The sequence below is a fragment of the Mixophyes fleayi genome, chromosome 1, assembly GCF_038048845.1.
Source record: "Mixophyes fleayi isolate aMixFle1 chromosome 1, aMixFle1.hap1, whole genome shotgun sequence".
Taxonomy (NCBI): domain Eukaryota; kingdom Metazoa; phylum Chordata; class Amphibia; order Anura; family Limnodynastidae; genus Mixophyes; species Mixophyes fleayi.
In genome coordinates this window covers 424,418,600-424,424,599 of record NC_134402.1, presented here as the reverse complement: position 1 = coordinate 424,424,599, position 6,000 = coordinate 424,418,600, and positions in this window count along the sequence as shown.

Below are 6,000 nucleotides of genomic sequence, written 5' to 3'. Positions count from 1 at the left end.
GCTGCATGCCAAAGCACACATGTCAAGCTTCACGCACAGAGGCCTGTATCTCACAAGTAATATTAGTCAGGCTGACTGCTCTTGTAACATATTCAGCTTGCCTAGTAAAATATTATGGCCAGAAAAATATCAGTGCAACTGAAATATTGGTTCAGGGTTTAAACAACATCATCTACCTCATTCATTGGCAGACTTCCTCTGTGCATTTGTAAAATAATATCCAGCCGTATGTAGCATCATTAGAATGAGTAAAATGCTTCGCTTAGGCCAAAATAAAAAAAAATATGGCCAGGTCTGACTCAGCTACTCCTAAACCTTTCAGTTCATGAAACTAAGATTTGTGACTAGTAGAATCCTATAAACTTAATTGCTACTTCCTAAGAAACATTTCCGTTCCTAAGTGTGCCAACAGAAATTGTGCTGTGGAGCCGAAATATACGTCACAGTAACAGGACGGGATATAGCAAATACACATCCATAAAAGAACGCCTTAATAATCAATAATGTATTATACATTATTATAATGTGTGATGGACAACGGGGGTCCTTTATTATGAGCAGTGTCTATGTTTGTGCAGAATGCTATTACAACATTGTGCATTAGTTTGCCCAAAGCTGGGTGCTAGGCTAGAGCAAAGTCATGTCCAATTTATTTCATGCCTTATCCCCTGGTATATAAAGGGCTAAGTACTCTCTGGGCCATATAAATACACCTATGCATGTATTATTTAACACTTAGATCTAAACAGACAAAAAACAAATTACCAAAAAAAAAAAAAAACAGACAAAGTTTAGATGGATTTGACAACAAATTTCATATTTCAACTATATACAACTATATACAACTTTATACTATATACTATATACAACTTTACTTTAATTATATGATTATGAAATCAATATTATTTATGTTTCTGCAGCATTATGGTTGAAATATAGCAATTTACAATACCAACTATTTATCACTAGGGTAACCACACGCAGTTCTATCTGGCCTCTCTGCCTAACCAGTGACCACAGCTCTCTAGTTCTCCGTGCAGCGGGCCCTATTATCTCCATGGGCCCCGGTGCACCACACCTCCTGCACCAATGGTAGTTCCGCCACTGAGTGTCTGTATCAACCTATATAATAAATGAAATCATTATTATTTATGTTTCTGCAGCATTATGGTTGAAATATAGCAATTTACAATACCAACTATTTATCACTAGGGTAACCATACACAGTTCTATCTGGCCTCTCTGCCTAACCAGTGACAGGTGGATCTTTGTTACATTTAGCCATACATGTACGTACACATATCTGACAAAACAAGATGTGTGGTCCAACAGGGAATCATTAACACAATCAGACCATGCACACAGTCAGATGCCATAATCGTTCGCTAATGTTTACTGTTAAAATCAAATGTTAATCTGGATTGATCATCTTCATTGGCCCATGTATGCTTCAATTTGAAGCCAATCAGGTCCAAAACAGCAATTGTTGTTTGTCAAAATCGCTGAATGTACTGGCAGCATCTTAAGAGTTAACTCTTGATCTGTAGTCTAAGGGCTTGATGCAAAGCAAAAAATGGAGCAAGTTTGCACCTTTGCAAAACCAAGGTGGGCGGAGGTACATTTAAAATGTGTGGGACAGATTTATAGTTGGGATAGGGCATGTCCTAGATCAACTTTAGTGTAAAAATAAAGCTAGTTTACATCAAGACCAGACTTGCACGAGAAGGTATTCCAGTCCACTAATTATTACGTAAGTTTAATTACAATTAAAACCACTTTTATTAGTAGTAGTTTAAAACTTATTTATTTATATCAGCAAGGTATTATTTTCAACCAGATCACACAGAAAAAAGGCCAATAATAAGGAAGAATAAGAAAGGTGAAAACTACCTTGCTGATATAAATAAAGAATATAAACTTGTATTTAATAAGTGGGAAGAGCACCCCCTCATAAAATGAATACATTAATAGATATAATATATGAGGAAAATCTAAATCTGGTGTGGGCATAAAACTGTGTAAAAATAAAGCTATAATGTATTTGTTTGCTACACAAAAAAAGCAGCCAGTATTTCCAGACAGTATTTCCTTGCATGCAAAAAAAAAAAATTAATTCAAATTAATTAATTAATTGCTCTTCTTGCATTGTAATATGGTCCAGGAGCAAATTTACTTGTTTGCTTTGCTTTGCTCCTAACTTAGAATCAAGCCATAAGAGTTCCTAAGGATGGGTACACACTATACAAAATTTCTCGATATCCTTAGCAATATTCTAGATGCGATATCCTTAGCAATTAAAAAAAAAAAAAAAAGTCCTGATCAGCACGCTGATTCATGTGTACACTCTAAGCACGTTTTACAAGACTTACCATCTGTTCTGTGCTCTTCATCTGTTATAAACATCTACTGAAAAAATTGTGACACTCCATAGAGATCTATGCACACTGCCGGTCCTGAGTGCATACACACTGCAGAATAAGAACGGCATTGTTCCGTCACTGAATGACATTTTTAGTCTGGTTTAAAAATCAAATGAAATGATACAATGGATTTTGGAACAATAATCGTTCATCGCTGCAGTGTACACACTATTCACGTTTTTCGTTTGATTGGCCTGAAAATCGACTGAAAACACTCTGTAGTGTGTACCCAGTCTTACTGCCTGCTAATTTGTGCCTGCTAGTCGTCTAAAGCTGGGTACACACTACAGAATTTTCCACCAACTTTTTATGCCAATCGATTTTACATGCGATCGATGGTCCGATCGCTCGGTCCATGGACTGCATACACACTAGCCTTGTTTTAGAAGATAAAGGGAAGAGCGGACGTCCCTTTAGCGACTTTTTACAGCCATGTTGTCGTGAGCAATGATTGCAATTTCGTAGACATCGGTCGGAAGATTATACACACTACACAACGGAAACGAGATTGGGACAAAAATATTTATCAGTACGACCAACCAAATGAGGCGACAATCGTCCATTTGGGAAGACTTTCGACCATCGTGTCACTACACACACTGACCCGACTTTTGAACGTGTGGTCGTATGTCGGCTGGTTGAGCCGATTATTGGACAAAAACCTTGTAGTGTGTACCCAACTTAACTGACTGCTAAATTTTTTGGTATCCAATGAGTCAAAGAAATGGGCTGTGATAGCCAGAACAGGGGTATTTTTCTTTTCTTTTCTATTTTTTAAACCAACTGATAATTCTCAGTCAGACCATCCTGCAACAACCAGATACTTTGAAAGCAGTTTAAAGATGGCCCCACAAAGGCTGTCCCTGTTTCATGAATTATTGCTTAATTTGGCAATGACACATAGGTGGCCAATTTGAACGAGATCTGACTATTTGCCCCTAGAGCCAAGCTCTAATGCAGTCCTGTTAGAAGATGTTTGCAAACACAGGTCAACGGTCATCTTCATTTTATACCATGCACAATAATGATTCTCTCAATTTATCTCTCATAATCGGGGATCAGGGATAGTGATCTGTCAGCACATGTGCGCGGCTTTAAGCAATTACTCTCCTTTACCATTGGTTCTGTTCTGTATATATGAGACTGCACTACCATAAGTATTTTCTAGTGATGATCCATAAGTGCTATGCTTGGAAAGCCTGCAGCTGAGTCTATATAGCCCTCAAGTCCAAGGAACTAAGTGGTTTCTAAGAATGTTTTGCATTGGAAAATTGCTTGAGCTGTGTTCGTTGATGACAGACAGGTAAAGTGTACCTGTGTGTGAGGACACTTATGTAATAGCATACAAAGAAAGAATAGTACTAAAAATAATAATAATAATAATAATAATAATAATAATAATAATAATAATAATACACTGTGTCTAAATTGGGCCAATGCTCATTGCTGGTTTCAAATAATGTTATGTGCCTTTTAACTTGCTGAATGTGTGAATTGCTTTTCTGCATCAGTGGTAGACATCCTGTGGCCATCAATATAATGATTAATTTCCCATTCTGTCCTCTTCCTAGTTTTGTGATGTCATAGAGTAAGCAAACTGCATTCATAATGATTAATTAGCAGATTAGTCTGTGATCGGATGGTATAACCGGCCAGCTATGCATTAACTCACTGGCTAGCTGATGAAACTATTCATGGTGTGTCCTGATCACACTCATAATGTTATCTGAGGGCTCAATAAAATGGGTATGTTCAGCCTTACGTAGTGTAGCGACATGCATTTGTAGATAGCAGAAAGACAGTTAGATATATGGGATAAAAGAGAAAGAGAGATGTCAGGGAAGGAGGGTTAGATTTGGATGCCATCTGCACAGAGGTAATAGTGATGGCAGAAGGTGCATGTTTGTGCACCAAGAGAAGTGATGTAAAGAAGGCCAAAACCAGGCCGTTGAGGGACCATGACAGATAGTGGGAATGGAGGGGAGGATGTGCCAGAAGTAAAGACCCAGAAGGAGAGTTCAGAAAGAAGTGAACAAGGAGAGTGCATCAAGGCCAAAGGAGTGAAGGGTGGTCGACTGTATAGAAGGCCAAAGGAGTAGAGGGTGGTCGACTGTATAGAAGGCCAAAGGAAGAAGAGGGTGGTCGACTGTATAGAAGGCCAAAGGAGAAGAGGGTGGTCGACTGTATAGAAGGCCAAAGGAGAAGAGGGTGGTCGACTGTATAGAAGGCCAAAGGAGAAGACAGTGGTCGACTGTATAGAAGGCCAAAGGAGAAGACGGTGGTCGACTGTATAGAAGGCCAAAGGAGAAGACGGTGGTCGACTGTATAGAAGGCCAAAGGAGAAGAGGGTGGTCGACTGTATAAAAGGCCAAAGGAGAAGAGGATGGTCGGTCAACTGTATCCAAAGCAGTAGTGAGGTCAAGGAAAATTAAGAGTTAGTGGAGAATCAACTCTACAACTGTTGGTAGACATATAGAGGACAGAAGCTTATTCGCCAATTCCAGAGGGTCGAGATGGGAGTGAGAGGAGAGAAAGTGGGTTAAATAGGGCTGCAGTTATACACAGAGGTAGGGTTGAGAGTTTTTAAGATGAAAGAAAAAGTGCCAGTAGAAAGGGACAGGTTGAAAGGGTAAATTATGGCAAGCATTGGGGGGAAGAGTTGGGGGGATGAAATTGGGAGGGAGGAGTTGAGAGGGGACAGACAGAGGAGGGAGAAGAAGCTAGGAGTGTAAAGAACTAAGGAGAAGTCAAGATAACTGGAAAAGTGCAATATTATGAGAATCTTAACAAATGATAGTAAACAAATAATCTGCAAATTACTGTGGGAAAAAGTTAAGTGGATGCAATGCACAAATTAAACTCTGAGAATATGATTGTATTGTATGAAGTATATTGGTTGATATGCATATTACCTGCTAGAAAAAAGGCATTCTTCTGTTGAACTGAAGATTTGAGGGTGAGGTTACCATAACAAATAAAGATATTATCACTACTGTAAGTATCATCATATTTAAGTCTCCTCTTGTTTCTTATTCCCAATTATTCTAATAAGACATGAAAATATATGTTGATCCAGTCTACTTTAAACAGACTTCTTGCATCTAATGTACCCTATAAGCCGTATGGCCTGGAAATTACAGAGTTAAAGCACAGATACATTCCATGTTGAAGGACAGTGGCAGAGAAAGGCATGGCCTGTCTCTATAGCAAAATTTTAGGGGAGTGCCCCGCAAACAGACTATATCTTTGAATAGCAGAGCAGGGGCCTCTTCTGTGCATGCGCAGGTCCAGCTCATGCAGTTAAGAACTGCTCATGACTTCACCGCACATGGGCAGAAGAGGCCCTCACTTGTTCCACCACTGCTGAAGGGCTGCATTCATTACACACCTACATAATGAGTTGTTTCCTTAACAACTCATATTTATGACAATAAAAAAATCCAAATAATGCAGTTTAGAGGGAAAAATACAGCTGGATGATTGATTCCAGAGACGACTACACGGAGGAGCGATAGGCCAAACTGCAGGACCCGCTCCGAGGACAGCTGCAGGTGGGGGGTTTGACTGGGGCGGTACACCT